The sequence below is a fragment of the Aethalodelphis obliquidens genome, unplaced genomic scaffold (genome assembly GCF_003676395.1).
Source record: "Aethalodelphis obliquidens isolate GAN/ISIS:26980383/991018 unplaced genomic scaffold, ASM367639v1 scaffold33, whole genome shotgun sequence".
Taxonomy (NCBI): domain Eukaryota; kingdom Metazoa; phylum Chordata; class Mammalia; order Artiodactyla; family Delphinidae; genus Aethalodelphis; species Aethalodelphis obliquidens.
In genome coordinates this window covers 2565635-2586349 of record NW_020837977.1, presented here as the reverse complement: position 1 = coordinate 2586349, position 20715 = coordinate 2565635, and the positions used below count along the sequence as shown (strand labels likewise).

At 33.9% G+C, this 20715-nt stretch overlaps 1 protein-coding gene across 2 annotated transcripts in view; it reads left to right on the top strand.

Moving 5' to 3' along the window:
• HNF4G (hepatocyte nuclear factor 4 gamma) overlaps positions 1 to 20715 on the top strand; it is a 134273-nt gene that overhangs the window by 61431 nt on the left and 52127 nt on the right. Inside the window, exon 1 of one of the 2 annotated variants that reach the window (XM_027127859.1) lies at positions 8522 to 8644. The exons of the other annotated variant lie outside the window; for it this stretch is intronic. The gene's annotated coding sequence lies outside the window, so the exon portion shown is untranslated. Of the gene's footprint in view, positions 1 to 8521; positions 8645 to 20715 lie in introns of those variants that run through there. 2 annotated transcript variants of the gene reach the window in all.

Sequence of the window (20715 nt, the reverse complement as noted above, 5' to 3'; positions counted from 1 at the left end):
GCCATGATGGATCCCCATAGACGGAGTGTTGAAAGTCTCAGAGAGAGCAAACCTGGAATCTCAGGCCAAATGCTGCAGCATGATTGTGCTTTGATAAGCTAGTATAGGTCTTCTATCTGGTTTTCAGTTTTACATTAAAAAATCATTTTCATCAGTGAAATCAAGAGTGAATTTATAAAGATACCATTTAAAATAAATCAAAATTCAGGTGGAGGTAAAAATCACCCATCATTATTAATGTCTTCATATTGAAGTGTGATATCTGAATAATATGTTATTGTTCCTGAACCCTGCCAGAAAATATAGCTGAGGTAATTCACAGTGTTATACATATTACTGCAAAGTAAGTAAAGGACTCTTGCTCTCAAAGCTTAGTAATGACCTTGAGTGCATAACTTCATTTCTCTGAGTCTCTTTTCTCACGGGGGATGGACTTAGGTGGCTGGTTTTCGGACAGCGCTCTGCCATGTGCTACAGATTAGGAGCACTTTAGTCTCCTAAACCATTCTGACTTTGTATTTTACCTATTGGTTAAATGCTTGCAATCTGCTTAGAAAATACTTCCAGAAAGTAAAGATTTGAAAAGCCTCTGGACTAGATGCATCTGAAATTCCTCCCACCTTTAACATTATATGATCCATTTCTTTCCTAATTCCTATGCTAGAATCAAACACGCAAATTACCACTGCCTTGCATTCCAGACTTTTCCAGATGGAATGCCCATCTTCCCCTTTGCAATAGTCACACATCCTCTTGTTTTTCAAGGTCCAACTCTATCTCTGTGATAGCCAGGAAAAGCTCTCCTTCCTTGGAATTTCAATGACGGCATGTAGGCATCGTTTTTGAGGTACATACCTGTTCCTCATTCTATCAGGGTTTTTATATATTGGAAGAGTTGCCATCTCTAATTCCTATAGGGGCTAGCTGAAGTAGGCGGATGGAGAGAAGATAATGGTGGGATGACAGGGTACTCCCTGGAGAGGACATGGGCCATTAGGAGGGCATAACCTTAATGGGATTCCTGGATACCGTCCACAGGGAAATTTAAGATCAAAATATTATCAAATTATATTTCAATAAAAATTGTACATCTGAAGCTCTCATGGAAATTTTAACTTTTGAAAACATTCAAAAATAAAGCCCAGAAAGTGCCAGAACAACAAAAAGTATGTGATGGCCACTTGTATACGCCTCTGGACCATACATGCACACGTGTTTTCACCCCCTAACACGAACACAATCTATTTACTTGCATGTTTTTTCAACAGAATTGAGTGAATCTTATTGGAAATGTTTAGACAGGCTTTTTATATAGGCTTGACTGAAATCTTGATATTGATAAAAACTAGTGCAAACTTGACTGTCAAGAGCAATGTGACAATGCTCTCAAGATGATCTAATTGTAAGTGGATATCGTCAAAGGTAAAACCTTCCATTCTTTACCTCAGTATCCCCTGCTTGATGCTCTGCAGCATAGTATAAATGCCTTCCAGAAGAAGGAGATTAAGGAAAGTTTAACAGTTGTACTATAGTTATTGAAGAGGCAGACAGATTAGCCAGTTGCCTAGAAGAAATCAGAAGTCTCAAATGGAAAGTTGGGAGGGTTTTAAAGCAACCTTCTTGTGTTAATCTTGAACGATAATTTGTATTAGACCAGTTTTCCTTTTCAGCTGCTTTTTCTGAGCTCCTTTAGTGCTCACTAAATACACTAGAATACTGATAAATTTATATTCTTTTAAATCTTGCTCTGCTGGTGATCATATTTCCTTATTCCCATCAAAAACGTTTGAATGTTAAACTGTATGAACAATTTGAAACACTCATATTTTAATTCTCTATGTGACAGTGTTTTTAACAGATTTATACCATCATTTGATTATTGTTTCCTGTTTGAAGTTATTCCCAATTAATTTTTCATATTCCAGTTACAATTTTAATCTAATCACTTATTCTGTGTATAACTAAATAGCAGAGTGTTCAGTAGTGACTGGGTATTCAGGAGGGAAGATAGAACACTTCTGACTCAATGACATGAGAACCAAACATGCACAAGCTTAGTTATAAAGTTTGAAAGGATGTGTTGATAAAATGGTAACTTTTCAATTATGAGGAAATCATTAATTGTTTATCCTGTTACATTTTACTTCAATATAAAATTGATTTTATTTCTAAAAATAGTGTGTTGATTAATTAAAATATTTATTCATCTATTTCAATTAAATCTGATAAAAATTTCCCTAATTTTATCTTAATAAGTCAGTCAAGAGAAGTTCATTTTCTCTTCCCAAAACAAATGTAATTCTTGAAGTGGTTTTTGTGGCTCGGAGCTCAGACTTTTAACAGTCCTGTTAACAAAATAAGCAGAGGTGTTCTCTTGTTAAAACTATCCACCTATTTTGCCCACAGAAGTTCTGCCTGGTTCGTGGCCCCTCCCTGCTCAGATTCCTTCAGTTCTGCCATTTCCTTCCTCAGCTTTTGTTACACTGCCCCCTGCATCTCACCAAGTGGCCTCACAGTCTAAATTGTTCAGGTTAGTCATCTTCTCTCTAAAAAGCATGTCGTCTGTGTAACTTTTCATTGAAGTTCAATATCATTGATCTAAAGCTGGGCTTACCAATGATAGGTCTACTTTCTTTAAAATTAAGGAAAATGATAGTATTTAAATAGAGAGTAGGTAATATTTTTAAAACTAAGCATATAGCAGATATTCCCCTTAAAAATTTATCAAAATGACATCCATTGCAGGATTAAACAAGCTGAGATCTGAATAAGTATTATTAGTCATAGTTGCTTAGAACTATTATTTCTATGTTGATATACATGGCCAATAATAATTAACAACATTGATGAAAAGAATAACTAACCCCTTAGTACAATTTTCTATGCAGATGACACTTTCATGTGAAATACCTCATTGGATTATCACAACCCTATTATTAATATTATTGGTATACAGATATTATTAAAGATTCAAAACTTAGTTAAGAAAGATTCAAGTTAAGGAAGCCAAGTGAATGGCTGCTTTTAGAAGGTAAATTTTTACTCTTTTAATGAAATGAAATTTTGGCAAAATTGACAGTATTTTCCCTTTGACCCAATATATCATTATGAGAAAGTAATCTCAAGTAAATATGAACTTTATCTCAGTATTTCTTAAAATAGTAATTATTAGGAAAACTCAAATGATTAATAGGAGAATGGTTAAGTATATTATCTTCATGATGAGTATTAAGCAACTATTACAAGTTACATTTTCTAATAACATGGAAAAAATGTTCACAGGTTAATAATAGGTGAATCAAAGCAAGATATAGAAATGTTTAATGTGCATGACTGCAATTATAGAAACATATCTCCGAGTCCCGAGCCTGAATAATCCAATGCACAAGGCATCTGTCCATCTCAGGGTCCTCTCTGAATTCTCCTGGTTCATCTCTTTGCTTAGCTACTCCTTCTTCAGGTTCCAGATTAAATGTTACTTTCTCAGGAAAGCATTTGCTGACCCTCAGGGTCACTTCAGACCAGGTGTGTACCCCAGTTATATCTTGTCCTAAAGCTTTAATACTTATTATGATGACAATCACTTTGTAGTATCTTTTGAATGTCTGTATTCCTTACTAGACTGTAAGCTTCATTTGAGCAGAAACTGCATCAGCCTTGTTTCTCAATGCCTGGTACAGAGACTGGGACATAGTATGAACCCAGTAAACATCTGTTGAAGAAATGACTGACTGACTGAATGAATGAATGCAAGGCACTGTGCTGAGGAATTTTCATGTAATCTCTGAGACTCCACAAAAAAGATGAAGTGGGGGCCATCTCTATTACATTTTATGGATAAGGAAACTAAATCTTAGAGAGAGAAAATTGTCCAAAGTTGTATAGCAAGTCAGTGGACAGCTCAAATTGAAACCTGATGTCTTGGAATGTAGTGCCCAAGTTCTTAGACACAGATTATGGAAGTGGTTGCAGTGAATATAACTAATAAGTCAACCGTATCTTGTTGAACTATATTAAATGTTCACATTTGTAGATCAAAGATGGTGAAATATCACCAACTTCATATTATTTTATTAGTAATAATGAATTTACAAGCATTTTAAATTCTGCAAAATGTATAAAAATAAATACTGTGGTAGAACTGCAGTAGTTTTTATGTTTTACACACAATCTTAACATTCTTCAAATTTTCTACACTTTTTAATCATTTTCTGTGAAAAGGAACACAGTTATTAAAATCTACTCACCCCAGAATGTTGGAGCTAGTTCTCAAGTCCAGATTATTTTTGTTTTTAATTTTTGGCTGCGTTGGGTCTTCATTGCTATGCACAGGCTTCCTCTAGTTGCGGCGAGCAGGGGCTAGTCTTCATTGCAATGCACAGGCTTCTCTTTGCGGTGGCTTCTCTTGTTGCTGAGCATGCACTCTAGGCACGCAGGCTTCAGTAGTTGCAGCACGCAGGCTCAGTAGTTGTGGTGCATAGGCTTAGTTTCTCCATGGCATGTGGGACCTTCCAGGACCAGGGCTCAAACTTGTGTCCCCTGCATTGGCAGGCAGATTCTTAACCACTGTGCCACCAGGGAAGTCCCTCAAGTCCATATCTTTTGACACCAAATCCCAAAGAGTTTTCATTGAATAAATAGACTGTGTGAAAGAGAAAATCAGAGTTCTATATTGCAAAGTTATAACCATCTTATGAATTGCTATACAATTAGCAATTGATTAACTTTTCCAGATAGTTTAATCCAAAGTCAATCTTTAAAATATTGTTTTAAAATTTTAATTGAAAATTCTTTGTAAAATCTAAGACTACAGAACAGGAAGCCACATTAAGTCTACATCATAGAACTATTAAGGTTTTGAGCTGGTTGGGTATACTTCTTTCTATATATGCATTTCATGCTTTCTATTACTTTCTATCACAGATACTGCTAGCAATCAAATTTATAGCATCTAGATTTAAAGATACATGTTTTATTTACTGCAAGCATTAGTATTTAAGATAAACTTGGTTTTCAAAAGTTAATTATTTTTCCTGAAACTCACCAAGGTAACATAACATCAAATTTATATTACATTCTAAATGTAATAGTGTGCATCTACTAAACCCAAACTCCCAGTCCATCCTTCTCCCTCCCCCCACCCCCGCCCCTTGGCAACCACAAGTCTGTTCTCTCTGTCCATTGAGTCTGTTTCTGTTTTTTAGGTTCATTTGTGTCATATTTTAGATTCCACATATAAGTGATGTCATACGGTCTTTGTTTTTCTCTCTCTGACTTACTTCACTTAGTATGATAATCTCTAGTTGCATCCATGTTGCTGCAAATGGCATTATTTCTTTCTTTTTTATGGCTGTGTAATATTTCATTGTATTTATGTACCACATCTTCTCTATTGGGATACAGTATTTGATAGGCAAAGAATTAAGTCATGCTGCCTACACACAGATTCTGAAGGTTGTCACAGTTACTGAGCTCCCCATAGGTCTGTGCCAGCTGCCCACCGTACCTTAGATCAAAAGCATCAGATATGAACCTGAAGTGATTATACAGGGCCTATTTTTATTCATGGCTTATTGTGAATCTTATGAATGAATGAATGAATAAATTGACATCTTCTATCTTAACTGGATTCCTAATCTCCAGCTGTTGTTTCTTCACCATCACATTGGACTTCTTGGCCCTGACGTTACAAATGAATCTGATGATCCTTTCTTTGGACGTTGTCTCTAGGACCAGCCTTTACCCCATTATTTCTCCTTAAATTTTCTACTTCTTAAAGTGTACCTTTCATTGTCCCATTTGCAGAGACCCCAACATGCTTTCTCCCTGAGCCTTGACAATACATTTCATAATATTTTAGTAACTAGATTTGAATAATCTGATTTGACCATCTTTTCTTCCTGAACTTTTAAGTACAGAGTAGAGCTAAGCCCTGAGATGGGAGACAAAATACATGAAAATAGTAGTCCTGTATAATAGTATTTTATACTTTAGTTAAATTAGTAATAATTTACTGTGGTTCATTTGCAGAACCATGAACCATACAGCTTATCTATACCTTTGTGGATGGGACCTGGCCCAATTCAAGCAAACAACAAACAAAAATTTAAAAACCTTTTCTGGCTTAAAATTTTAAAGTTGATTTTGAAAATTCACACTCCAAAAGTGAATTCAAAAAGTGAGTAATTTTATAATCCCACTTAACATCTCAACAATTTAAAAAATGGTAAAACCTAGTATCCCAATTGTTTTGTTTACTCACTCTTTCCTGATTAATAATTTTCACATTTTCATAAACTTTAATTTCCTTCATGATAAGTTACATTGGGACAGGCTTTTTTTGCCAACTCACAGACGGGTTGTCCTTTTGCATATAACTGTATGTGTGGATCACCCATTCTTTTTTTTTTTTTTTCTTTATTTTGTATTCTTAAAATTTACAACATGTCCTTGGTTTCAGGACCTGCCACATTTAAGACTTCCAGAATTAATATATATTTGATTTTTTAATGTGTCATTTGATTTGTACACTTATCTGCTTAAAAAAAATCTTTCATGGTTTCCAGTCATGCCTGGAAACAAACCTGAAAATTTCTGTCTCAACCTCTCTAAACCCTCTGTAATATTGTACCACTTTTAAAGTCCAATCACGTCTCACATATCCTTTCAAACATCCATCATTTGCTTTCTTTTTACCCCAAATTCTTCTTTTGTCTACCAATCAAAATCTACTTATTCTCTACAGCCCAGCTTAGACCTAATATCATGATCACCCAATTCTTCAGTTAGGAATTTTCCTCTGCATCGCAGAAGTTCCTAGAGTTAGAATAATCTCATTTCTCACTCATTCATGCTAATTACCCTTACCAGTTTTTCTCGCCACAAGTAGATTGACTCCTTGAGGATAGAAGCCGTGTTTCAAATTGCTGCTGTTATTTAACACAAATGGACATTTTGAACAATAAACTTAGAATCATGCAATCTTAGTACTTTGAAGCATTAGGGATCTTAGGGATTAATATACCAAATTTTTTTTTATTTTACAGATGAGAAAACTGAGATTTAAATGGGGGCAGTATGGAACAGCCATTCTTAATAGTCTTTATCTCAGTGTCTTTGATATCCTTTCTCATTCTGTTTCCTCAGACTTTACAATGAATACATGTGATGTGATGTCTTCTGTGTATTAATAATGTAAAAGACACTGTATTATCCATGCTTTGGTCAGAAAAGCAAAAACCGCTTTAGGAATTTGAAGCAGGAAGGGATTTCATTCAAAGAACAAAGTGCTCACAAAAGCACCTCCTATATGGTGAAGCCTAAGCATTTATTCACCTGCTACTGTTGCAGGAGCAGTGAAGCTTCTGTGTCTCTTCCACCTTCTAAATGTTTGTGACTGTTCCTAAATGACAGAATCTGAACTAGGAAAGCAAAAAACAAACAAAAAGAAAACTTATCCTTATATTTACATCTTAGTTTTTTATCCTGAAAATTCAGTGACTTTCAATTTAAGAGCAAACGTTTCCACACACCTCAGGAGCTCACAGAGATCAATGTACTGTAACCCTGAATAATAATTGATGTTTATAATTATAGAATTGTTAGAGCTGGAAGGGACCAGAGATAAACTGAACTCATCTTCTCATTTAAAAGGTCAGAGTCACATAGCAGTGAAGTTGGGAGAGCCATCTTTTTTAAACCTACTCCATGGCTAAAGATGGAATGTTTCCCTGCTGCACTTGTCTCTTAAGCTTCCCATTGCTGTATGCTTACAGTCAATTTAATTTTATAGCCTTCTGATTTAATGAAGTTAGTACTTCTTATACCTAATTATTTAGTGCTAAGACCCTGTTTGAGCTTGATAAGACACTTCAGAAATTTTTACTAAATCTTTATCACACAGGTGCAAACAAAAAGGGAATGGTTAAGACTGCCCGTTGCTGTTCTAAGATCCAATCACCATTTTATCTGATGACTTACAAACTGGAAAGTTGACCAATAAATCTGTTTAATCAGATCGCTCAATATTGTGAATGATCCTCCTGGTAGCCAGATATATTATGTCTATTGTGGCCACTTCTCATTTTTACTCGTTGTTCTGGATGGAACTTGTTGTGGCACTGGGGTTTTCTTAAATATAAACCATTCCAAAATCACACTGTTATTTATTTTATTTTTTTTGCTGTACGTGGGCCTCTCACTGTTGTGGCCTCTCCCGTTACGGAGCACAGGCTCCGGACGCGCAGGCTCAGCGGCCATGGCTCACGGGCCCAGCCGCTCCGCGGCATGTGGGATCTTCCCGGGACACGAACTCGTGTCCCCTGCATTGGCAGGCGGACTCTCAACCACTGCGCCACCAGGGAAGCCCAAAATCGCACTGTTGTTATAGTTGCTTTGTCTTCAGGCTATCTAGTATTCCTTTTGGGCTGTGGGTCTTTCAACATGCAGTTAGGGGATTAAAGTAAATCATTTAATCCATGCAGCATGTCACTCAATAGTATACTTTTGGAAATTGTTTCCACAGGAGCACCAGTGAAAGCAACCAGTCTGAGATATTGACACTATAGAAAAAACTGACAGGTTACTCCTTGTATTGATTCTACTCTTCTCTACAAATATAGACTCCGTTCCCTACCACAGCCTTGTAAGTGGTGACTGCTGAGGTTTCTAAATTGCTTTGTAAATTATTTATTACTTGGACACCTTGTAAAGACCGCTTTTCTTCTTGTCTGACTTGCCTGTGATTTCTAAGGTCTCATATATATTGAAAGGTCTCAACGTATACACTGACCACAACCTTCTAAATGAACTCCTTTTCTTCCTATCTTATATTGCAAATCTGATTTGTTGTACGCATATTACGATTATGCCTTTTGCCATTCTCATTTCTGATATAATGCCTGCAAAATATCGTAAAAGCTTATATACATATGTTCCAGACGGAGGACTAGACAGGATGGCAGTTTGGAGCCTGGCACTATGCAGTTAATTAGCACATTTTCAAACTAAAAAGTTTAATGTATTTGAAGAGCATTTATTTAATGATGGAGGGAACAGTTTCTATGAATAAAAATTGTTTATCAGAGCAGATGCACATATTTAATTCACTTGCAGTAATGTAGTAGAATCAATGTTCTGAAAAAAATTGCAAATGCTTTCTTTTTCTGAATTCTCTCTTAGATTTTCTTTTGTGATTTTGTGAGCCATAAGATTTTTAATGTTTATAATTTATATAATAAGAAAACACACTTCTGTGTCCAGTAAACAGAGAAATTTGAAGATTGTGACTGTCTACTTTTAGCTGACTGAAACTACACACACATAAGAATACTCAACAGAAAGAGGTCTGTGCTTAATAACATGTTTCTCCCTTCCCTCCCCCTGGCTTCCTACATTGATAGGCACAGGACCAGTGTACACTTTTTGAATTAAGGCTGGGGTACTGTAGCACCGTTTGTAATTTGGAAATCCAAAAAGCTACTCATCTCATCCATTCCTTAAAATTCATTTGATTAAGTTTGAAGAGTATAAACTTTTCAATCACATTGCCACCATTGATGAGCTCTGTGACTTGAGGAAAGTGACTTAGTCTTTGTACATAACACTTTCTTCTACTATAAAATGAAAAATAAAAATATATATATATATGCAAAGGGTTATTGAAATAATACATGATAATATAGAGTCTTAGCATGAGCACATTTTAATGGTTCTGTAATGGTTATGACATTACTGATATATGGTTTTTGCTAAAGAACTTAATTTTATGATATTTACATTTTTATATAATACCAGTAGATACATGTTGAGAGTAAAGAAAATATGCAATTAACAAATGTACATAAAAACCATAGCATCTTTTAAGAAATTTTTTCTAATTATAGAGATTTGAGGAGCATGGAAACATACTTCTAAGATCACTATAATTCTCAATGAAATGGAGGATGCAAGTCTGTTAGGAGACAAATGGTTAGATCCATTATGAAGATTTCCAAGCAGATGAAGCCAGCTATTTGAGACAGACAGACTGCAGTGGGTAAGAGATAGCATAGGAAGAGCAAAGCTGAAAACCAGCAAGCAGCTTTAGACAATGAGGTCATTATGGCCATACGTTTAAGCCTGTTTCAATGACATCCTCTCGAAGATATGCCCCAGTGCAGTGCTGAGTTTCTTGTCCACTGCTTTATACCAACATGTATTACTACAACCTGGTTTCATTCTTTTCTTGCATGCTGAAGGAACTCGCCTTTAAAATGAGTTTTCTATACTTATTTTCATACTCTACTTCTGGCTTGGAATGCTTGCTTCTTAAAGTTATTTCCAATGTTCAAGGCCTAGCTGGAGTGTCACCTCCCCCGCAATCTATCCCTATTGTTCCCACCTACTTGTTTCTTCCCTTTCTAAATTGTTTCAGCATTGATAGTATGAATCATTCTAACATCTGAGATTAGATGATAATCTAATCTCCATCCAGATAAGATCTAACCCAGCTAGAAACACATAAGGCAGGGAAGATTCTTTTACTGTCCCTGCAGTAGCTACACAATGACAGATTAAAAAGAGATCAGAAAAACTAGTTAAAGCAGAGAGCATTTGGGATAAAATGCAAATTCTAGCACTAAATTGGAGCTTTATCCTAACCATCTATATTTGTGTGTCATTTTACATATATATCCCATTCTCACCTAATAATAACAGAATTTACCACGCTACTTCACGCTACCTCTTCATGCTACCTCTTACTACTGTAAGAGGTTACGGGATTTGTCCCGAGTTTTTCTATCAATCCCAGCTGACCTCACAGAGTGGCCCAACTCATCCTCACAGGAACCACATGAGGAAGGCCTTAAAGATGTTTTTAGCTTCGACTGATAAACAATGAAGGTGATTTCTCTTCAGAAAAAGTGAGAGAAGAACAACCACCCATCCTAAGCAGTCTCTGCCTCTTCCGCTTTGGAGGCGAGGAGGGGGGATGGTTCTTGGAACAAGATTGGTTTGACACAAAAAACAGATGGCATCCAGCAGACTTAGTGCCTGCAAGAGCTTCCAGCAGAGTTGGAACGTGATTAAAAATATATATATATATATATATATATGTATATGTACAAACACATACACATATGTATTCATATATATACCATTAGAATGTGTGAAAAATGTATATTGTTAAAAGATAAACTGAGGCATATTAAAAGTTTTAAGAATTTATTTGAGCAAAAATCAGTTCCAGTCAGATAGCGCCAGAACAGAAGTTGTTGGGAGCACTCCACTGGACAAGAGCTAGGGAAAGGCAAACAAAGAAGGTGCAAATAAAGGCAATCATTTGATTGGCTATAACTTGAAACCTAGTTGGCTCTTTGTGATTGGTTGTCCTTAGGTTTCTATTTCTTCACCTTGAGGCATTTACAGGCTTGGGTTTTGATTTGATAGGCCATCAAAGCAACAGAGCCACTTCAGTCTAACAGCCTCCTTGTTTATTTTAACAATATGTATTTAGTGAAGTTTGGGATTGGAGGGGAAATCTCATCATTGGGATGGCCAGATTCCTGTTGAAAAATTTTAGAGGAGGAAGCAAGGTAAATATCTGGAGGGAAAGGAACTATTGGACTGAACTAGATTAGGGAGACCCTTTCATGTCCTAGGAAGAAATGGAGGATGGTGGGACATGGGCTTCTCCACCCTGAAGAGTTCCCCAAATGGCCTCTTTTCTCACAAAATGAATCATTGAGACAAAACTTATAAAGTACAAACATTGCAAAAATATTATAAAGAGACAAAACTTATAAAGAGACAAGACTTATAAAGTACAAACATTGCAAAATGTTTGTACCTAATGAGTATTTCCAACAGAAGTGTAAGAGATTGTCTATTCTACTTTATCTTTATTAGCGCTGGGTATTGTAATTTGTAAAAAATGCTAAGTTGAAATATAAAAAAATACAATTGCTCTATAGTTTTCAGTTTAGGGTGAAATTTTCTATATCTTTATTTAGTAACTGTGCTTCCTATTTTTCAAAATTGTATATATTCTTAACATTTCATAATGTCTATTTTAACAACAGTGTTTTTAAAATTAATTTATATAAGCCTTGTAGTGGTTTTCACCTGTTTAAACATCTGATAAGCATATATAATTCCCACTGATATTAATAAAAATTAGGAAATTTATTTGCTGTACCTACTAATTTCATTAAGCCTGATTATGTTTTTATTGTGATTCATTTCCAAAAGAAATAGTTGAAAATTTGTCCCAAGTAATTGGGGTACATTTTCTTTTATTTTCTCTGTTGCTACATTTCCCACTCTAAGCAAAATTTGCAGAATAGATATCAATGCCAAATAATAAAATCCACCCTCACTATACTGATATTTTTAAAACATGAGCAGCACTGTATTGATATTTAAATAATAATATATTTTAGGACTACTGACTAAATAATTATAAACTTTGAGTTCATTTATGAAAATTTATTGAATCCATACTTTGTTGAAATAAAACAGGAAAATCTGAGTTTTATAAAATATTTAACCTTCCTGCAAAAAACAGAGTGTAGTGAGGTTATGAACACGTATTCAATAAATTAACAGACAACATGAAATATAATAAATGACATAATAAAATTAAACAAAACGCTTTTGCAGGGAGTGAGGAAAAAGCATTCCCTGTACCTTCCAACACACACACACACACACACACACACACACACACACACACCCACGCATACATCCCCCACAGGGCTGAAAATGTAGATGTAGAAGGAGACTAAGGAAAATGATGTGGTAGGTAAATGAAAATTTAAGTCATCTTTATTGCCTAAAATAATGAGACAAACTTTAATGAGGTATTTTATTATAGTCGCATAAATTGAGCTTTAATTTGTGACCATTGAGAATACTGCTATTGACTAGAGAGTAAAATTGTTTTTATTGAATGTAATAAATAAAGATTGCATATTAAAATATTGTGTATCATGTGTATTTAGAAACAATTTCATCAAGTGCAGGTACTCTGACTTATTAATCCTTGAAATTATTGCCTAGATTAGTGCCTAGAACATAAAAATGGCCATTAATTTTTTTTTGAATGAATGAATAGTGGTAAAATGTAATGTTTGAAAGGGCCAAATTTTAGATAATGTCATTAACTCAAAATATATGTAAATAAACATGCACTCAAATACATGAAAAATATATTTTAGTTTAACAATAAACTACTTTAAAAAGGTGACGATAGCAATTTTAATTTAAATTGATTGTAAATTATGGCCTGCCAGCTATGTGCAAGGTAATGTTTTTGGTGTTAAACTACATAGTTTCATGAAGTTTGGTCTCCAGTAATGAGTAATTAAGATCCAGTAGTAAGCTAGACAAGTGAGCTAGACAAGCTAAGACAGTGATTTTGGAACAAAATGAATTTATCCTTATTCTAGTTGTACTTTGGCAACTGATTCACAGATTATATCTTTTAAGATTTAAGATGAAACAATGCCCTCCTACCCCTCTCATCTTGTACTCTTTCTTGGTATGAAATACTGTCAAATAAATCTTCACTTCTACCACATGATTTTTCCTCAGTCTCCTTCTACATTGTTAGCCCTGTGTGTGTGTGTGTGTGTGTGTGTGTGTGTGTGTGTGTGTGTACGGACATTAAAGATGAAAGAAAATTTTAATAAATTGCAATATCTCGGAAATCTTCAGTTGTACTGTCCCCATGTGACGGCATTCACTATTATCACTTTTATTAAAGTTGTTAAGGATGGGAAGTTGTTCTTAAACAGGTCTTTAAGTTACCAACCAGTCATGTTACTGTAAGCCTCAGAATTCACTAGGCTGAGGAGCTGACAGTTTCTTGATTTTTAAATGTCTCTGCTTAAGCATGCTGTCAACTTTGGAACTTGTATAAGGGAGAAACAGTGACTTCCATAAAGACATAACAGTTTACATTTTTTATAATGAAATATTTAACACATAAACATGTTATATATGCAGTATAAAGAATAATATTAAAATGGTATAGCTACCTCCCTACTTAAGAAATAGAATATTATCAATATTTTAATATTTTCTCTTTGCCCCTTTTAGCAAATTTATCAATTACGTATTCCCTCCTTCCTCAACAAAGCCTTTGAATTTTGTGAACTGTTGTATTTATATTTATAAGGATGTGCTATTAATAATTTATAATTGAAAGATGTATGAAATACCATGGGAAAAAGAACATACTATCAAAACTAACATGTAAAGTCTGTTACTTTTTCAAAAATAATTTTTTATTTAAATCTATTTTTAATATTATAATTATATGCAGAAAATTTGGAAAGTACCGAAAATTATTACAAGATAAAACAAAATCTACAATAAAATCTACTTTTTAAAGGTAATTAATATCTTAAAAATATTATTCTGGTCACTGTTAGTCTTTAATCTTTTGCTTTTTTTGTCATGAACTCTGCCTGACGTCTATTGGCAGCTTTCTGATAGCTTCTTGAATATATTTTAATATTCTAATTTTTTCAACTTTGTAGATATTACATTACCTTCATAACACTTGAGATATTTTTATTTATATTTCCTGTAGCCTTCAACTTTTAGTTACTCAAACAAAAGTTTGATATTACTATAGTTTTTCTTAGGACATTTTTCAACCTCCTAATTATTTTGGGCAGCCTGCACTAGAATTCTCCACCTTATAACGTGGGATTTACTCTCAAATGTTAGGGTTCTTAAAGACTCCTGCACTTTTTCTTACCACTTAATTTTTATAGAGACCTCTTCTGCAAAATTCAAAAACATGTAACTTGTTTTCTTGAAAGAGTTCATATAAATTTTGGCTTTTGTTCCGTGAAAATCAATCGGACTAATGTTACTACAACCAGAAAAGTGGAAAAAAGATGTAGAAAACATAGAAATGATGTCATAGGTGGAAATTATACTACAGAGGAGCAGCATCAGATACATTGTTGCTATATGTGTGAACAGCATTAAAATAAGTTTTAATAAAAAGGTTTTGCTATATCTCAGACGACCAGCATAAAAATTTTGTGATTATAAGAATTGCAGTTTTAGAGAAAATCAAATGCAGCAGTGTTTACTAGATTTGGAAACATTACCTTATCGACCAAGTATAAATTTTGCTGTAGAAAGCGCATGTTCTCAGTTCCATTGACCTGTGATTCAGAAGAGCTTAGTTAAGAAGTTGTCCACAGTCCCTTGCTTCCCACTAGATTTGACTGGGTATATAAATGTCGTGTAGAGAAGTGTTTAATGACTGAGAACCTAACAGAGCTGTGTATTTGTATTTGAATTTACTTTAAAGGCCTTAAGTACATAAACAGCTGTTTTAAAACAAAGTCTGGTCTCTCTGTTGGCAGAAAGAAATGTGTTTGTGTTTGTGCGTTGTTAAAGCAAATGTAACTTCATTAAGCAAAGGATATCACATCTGATTCCTTGCCGAAGGAATTCCTAACTGCTGGACATAATAAAGAAATTAAAAGAGATGTAAATCCCAGTAAATTATATATCTAATAAATAACTCACAGAGAAAAAGATAACATTGTTTCCTATAGCTATTGAAGAGGAGCACATCATTATAAATTCAGGGCAGAAAATCTTTATTTCATCTTAAATCTTATTATCAAATCTATTTCCTTCCTGGTTGCTCCCTAGCTGTCTTTGTTTTCTTTAAAGTAATGAAAGAAACTCTCTAGATATTTCTGTGTTCCAAGCTTTTGTTACTCTATGAATTTATTCATAGGATTCCTTGGAATTTTTTTTTAAATTAAAAGTCTTATGCTATGATATGCCAAATCAATTTAGAAGCTAAACTTAAATTGCATTTAATATTATCTTGGTGTCTCAATTTTCAGTCATAAAAATTTCAAAAATATGTACAGACACTTTAAAAATATACCATGCTATTATTAATATAATATACATGTTAACAGAAACCTCACTGAAAAATTTAAAAGAAAATTAAAGTATTTATGTTGTAGGCAAACACTGAGACATTTGGGAACCACATAAAATCCTGTGCTTTCACTGCTGAGCGCCTGGGTTTAATCCCTGGTTGGGGAACTAACATCCCACAATCCACGTGGCATGGCTAATAAATAAATAAATAATAAATAGATAAATATAATTTAAAAAAAAGAAGCAGTATTAAAAAAAAAAAAGATGTGTTGGAGGACCCATTCTTCTTGACTTCAAAACTTACTACAACTTTTTACAAAGCTGCAGTAATTAAAAATGTATGGTACTGGAATAAAAACAGATACATAGAACTGAGAATCCAGATATAAATCCACACATTTATAGTCAACTAATTTTGACAAGAGTACTAAGACTATTCAATATGAAAAGAATGGTCTCTACAACAGATGGTGCTGGGTCATCTGGAAATTCATATGAAAGAGGATGAAGTTGGACCCCTACCTAACACAATATACAAAAATATGCTCAGAATGATCAATGGCCTAAATCTAAGAGCTAAATTGATAAAATCCTTAGAAGAAAACATAGTTTTACATCTTCATGACCTTGGATTAAGCAATGGACTTTTAGATACGATACTAAAAGCACAACTAAGAAAAGGAAAAAACAATTGGACTTATCAAAATTGAAAATCTTTGTGCTTCAAAGGACAATATCAAGAAATTGAAGAGACAGCCAACAGAATGGGAGATAATATTTGCAAATCATATATCTGTTAAGGGCCTAGTATCCAGACTATAAAAAGAACTCTAACACTGCAACAATAATATGATATAACCCAATTACAAATGGACAAAGGATTTGAATAGGTGCTTTCATAAAGAAGATACATAAATGGGAAATGCAATTTAGAATGACAATGAAATAAGATTTAACACATCCTATGATGGGCATCATAAAAAAGAGACACAGAAACAAGTATTGGCCAGGACACTGAGAAATTGAAACCTCATATACATTACTGGATAGAATGTAAATTATCACAGCTGCTTTGGGAAAAATTTTTGCAGTTTCTCAAAAAGTTAAACATAGATTAACCATATGATCCAACAATTCTACTTCTAAGTATATACCTAAGAGAATTTAAAATATATTTTCATACAAAAAACTAGTATACCAATGTTCATAGCAGCGTTATTCATAATAGACAAAAAGTGGAAACAATCCACAATTCCATCAACTGATGAATGGATAAACAAAATGGGGTAGATCTATACAATAGAGTATTATTCAAACATAAAAAATGAAGTCCTGATACATGCTATAAGATAGATGAATCATGACAACATTATGTTAAGTGAAAAGAACAAGACAAACTCACACACACACAAAATATCATACAATTCCATTTATATGAAATGACCAGAATGGGGAAACCTACTAGAGAAAAAACATAGAGTAGTGGTTACTAAGGGCTAGTAATGAGTGGTTTGGGGGGGGGGGGGGGTGATGAAAATGTTCTGGAATTAGAGGTAGCGATGCTGGTTGCACAACCTTTGGAATATTATTAAACAGCTGAATTATAAATAAATATACATACATAAATATATATGTACTCTAAATGTCTATAGTTATATATGTTTATTTATTGTTTCTGTGTGTGTATATATAACATATATATATACATATATATAAATGTGTATATATGTATATTCTGGGAGTAATAGATAACACCAGATTTTAAAACACACTATAAAACCACAGTAATTCTTAAAAAATGGTACATGATAGATCAATAAGATAAAACAGAGTCCAAATGTATTCCTGAATACACTCACACACACACGGCTCTTTTTTGTTTATGTGGAGACTATATCAAATGATTGCTAAAAGATGTTTTATTCCATAAACGTGTGTAGACAACAGGCCAGAATTCAATCAGGGAAAAATAAATTACAACTGCATCCCTACTTCATATATCATGACAAAATATATTCCAGATGAATTTTTTTTTTAACCAAACAAATAGTCTCATTTTTTAAATGCAGGTTTTGACTAATAAAAGAAAAAAATGGAGGAAATGGGTTTTGGACAAATTAAGAATTTCATAATAATAAAAAAAAGTGCTGACAGGATCCATGGGTACATGGATTCACACTAGATTTGCTCAAATGTGTGAGTGACAGAGCCTCAGTAACCATGAAGAGAACACTTGGGGGACTTGTAAACTCTCAAACGGACATAGGCTTTGAGGCTGGGAACTACACATTTTACCGAAGTGTAGTTGATTTACAAAGTTGTGTTAATTTCTGCTATACCCACAAAGTGATTCAGTTATACATATATATATTCTTTTTTTAAATATTCTTTTCCATTATGGTATATCATAGGATATTGAATATAGTTCTCTGTGCTATAAAATAAGACTTTGTTGTTTATCTCAGATGAAATAAATTTTTAAATGTAAAATATTAGCTGTAAAATTTGTAAGAATATTTTTTCTCTAATTCTAGTGAGAATACCTCTATACAGTAAACACACTAAAGTATACAATACAACAAATAATGAAATTTGACTATGAAATTTTTTTAAAAATCTGCATGACAGAAATGGTAGTTTATAACATATTTTAGATGAATATTAATTTTAATATATAAAGAGCATTTATTAATCAAGAAAGTAGCAACCAGCTTTATAGGCAAAAGGATATTTGCATGTAGCTCAAAGAAAAAAATAAACTTTTAAACATATGGTAAAGTGCCTGGTCTATACAAATAATTGAAGAAATGGAAGTATAAACAACAATGTAATATTTCTACTCTTCATTTTAGCCAAAATAAAAATTTTGTTAATATTTGGTCTTGATGAGGTTGTGGGAAAACAGGCATTTTATTGGCATATAGTGTTGGTGTATATGTAAATTATTACAATAACTTTGAAGTAATTTGACCCTATCTCTCAAAAAGAAAAAAATATTCATACCTGTTGACTCAGGGATACTGTCTCTAGAAAGACTCATACACTGTTGGCAAAGATGTTTGCAGACTATTCATGATAATATTGTCTGTAAGAGCAAACGCCTGTAGACAACTTAACTGTCTATTGAGAGAGTGATTGCCCAATATATATGATGATATGGAAACATTTCCTGGGTAGATTCTCAAGCAAACAAAGACATTTGAAGGACATAATGTAGATTTTGATTTATTTGTATTTAAAAAGTACACAAACACACTTACACACATACAGTTTTTTCATGTATAGACTTTCTCTGCACAAACTCGTAATAACTCCAAAATAGTCGTGGTGCCACTAGGAAGGGCAATTTGGAATCTGGAGGAAGAAGGAGATTACTTTCCATATAGAAGACTTCTTAGGCAAATAATTCTCAATATCTGAAGAAATTTCCTGTGGTTAAAAAAAAAAAAAAAGCACTGGTTATGAGAACATTAGATAGCCCTATATTTGTGTTTGATTTTATCGCTTACTGTATTTTGGGCAATTACTTATGCTCTCTAAGCACCATTTTCCTCTCTATAAAATAAAGATTAGGGCTTCCCTGGTGGCGCAGTGGTTGAGAGTCCGCCTGACGATGCAGGGGACACCGGCTCGTGCCCCGGTCCGGGAAGATCTCACATGCCGCGGAGCGGCTGGGCCCGTGAGCCATGGCCGCTGAGCCTGCGCGTCCGGAGCCTGTGCTCCGCAACGGGAGAGGCCACAACAGTGAGAGGCCTGCGTACCGCAAAAAAAAAAAAAAAAAAAAAAAAGATTAAAATGGTGGTCACCTACAGAGCTATTGTAAGTGTTAAATAAGATAAAGTATGTAAACTAACATAGGGCCTGACAAAGAGTAATCATCTAATAAATGCCATATATTATTTTTGTTATAATAGTAATAGTAGGTCAAGAAAATTCAACGTACAGAGTTTTTGGCTTCCAATGACAGATGTTGTCAAGATATTCTTACAATTGCTGCTGGTCTAGATCAGAGGAGTTCCTGTACACGGTGCCATGACAAGTTGATGTGTGACAATCAATATTATGTGTATTGTAATTTGTTTCTTATAATACTTTATCAAAGTGTGAGGATTGTTTCTTTTATGTTAGAATTGAATCAGCGCTATGCCTATAAAAACTCTCTCTCGAATTATGAAATGATTTTTTGAGTAGGAAAGGGATGGAGTTACTCTCAGCCATAATGCAGAGAATTATTGACAACTCTGGGTGTGCCAGTGGGAGTGTGCCACATATGAGAAAATTATGTCATCATAAGTTATAATCCTTTGCTATAGATGGGAACTAGTTTAAAGTCAGTAAACAGAAAGTTCTAGGTGTTCTAAGGACCTAGGAATCATTGTAGACTATTTTGGGAATACACAAGCCTAAAGTTGCCTTCATAATCCTAAAAGCCAGTAAAATTCTGGGCATGATCAGGAGAGAAAACAGAGTTTTACCATTTATATTAAACAATAGTATTTCTGCTTTTAATACCAAGTGCCTCTCTGCTTATTAAATCTCAAGAAAGATACCTTCTTAGAACTAGTATTACTAGGCCAAATGTTATAAGCATTTGAATATCTCTTGATTTGTACATATTCATATACATATATATACATATATACACTTAGGGGAGGGCAGTTTATATTGTTATCAGCATTGTATGAGTGATGTAAGTTATCTGCAGCATATAATGTCATTTACAAAATAAAGCAATTTGCTAGGCATAACATTATGTTTTAAGATTAATGTCCTTTGATTATTACCAAATTTGGATATTTTCTCATA